Source organism: Athene cunicularia (genome assembly GCF_003259725.1).
Source record: "Athene cunicularia isolate RWA chromosome 8 unlocalized genomic scaffold, athCun1 chr8_part1, whole genome shotgun sequence".
In the NCBI taxonomy this organism is placed as follows: Eukaryota; Metazoa; Chordata; class Aves; order Strigiformes; family Strigidae; genus Athene; species Athene cunicularia.
In genome coordinates, this window is record NW_020799109.1 from 19,545,726 (window position 1) to 19,546,360 (window position 635).

The following is a 635-nucleotide window of genomic DNA, read 5'->3' on the forward strand; positions in this document are numbered from 1 at the left end:
ATAGTCTGCAGGGTTTGTACTTGCCATTAGCAGCAGTTTGTGTGTAGCTCACATCGGATGGGGTGACAGTAGTGTGCCTTGCTCCGATTGCAAGATGAGCCTCATCTTCTCAGTCATCAGACTGCAGTGTTACGCACAGTATTTCATGCATATAGTTAAACTGTGTCTTCTAGCACCAAAATAAGGGAATATTCTTGAAGAGCTGTGATTTCTTTTTCTTGACTAGTTGATGTTTGAAAACCATCTTAAGGAACCTTAGTATCTCCGTAAGTTTAATACTAGAAAGGATACACCTTTACAACATTGCTTCACGCTGCCACTACATTCAGTATTTTTCCTATACTTTAAAAAAACCCGTTATTTGCGCTTGTGAGGGATAATGACTTAATGATCTAGTTCATGCTAACGTAGCTGTGCGGGGCCTAAACGCGAGCCTCGGTACATCAAGTTCGCTGTTGGCAAACTCTGAAACAACTTTTGTACTCTTCTACGTCCCACAGACAAAAGCCAGCAGCCCTCGGGCGCCAGCAGCCCCTGCCCCGGGCTGGGTTTCGGTAACGGTGTGCGGACAGCGGCGTGTGCCCGCCCGCCGCCGCCCGGCCCTCGGCGGGAGCAGCCAGGCGCTCCCAGCAGCC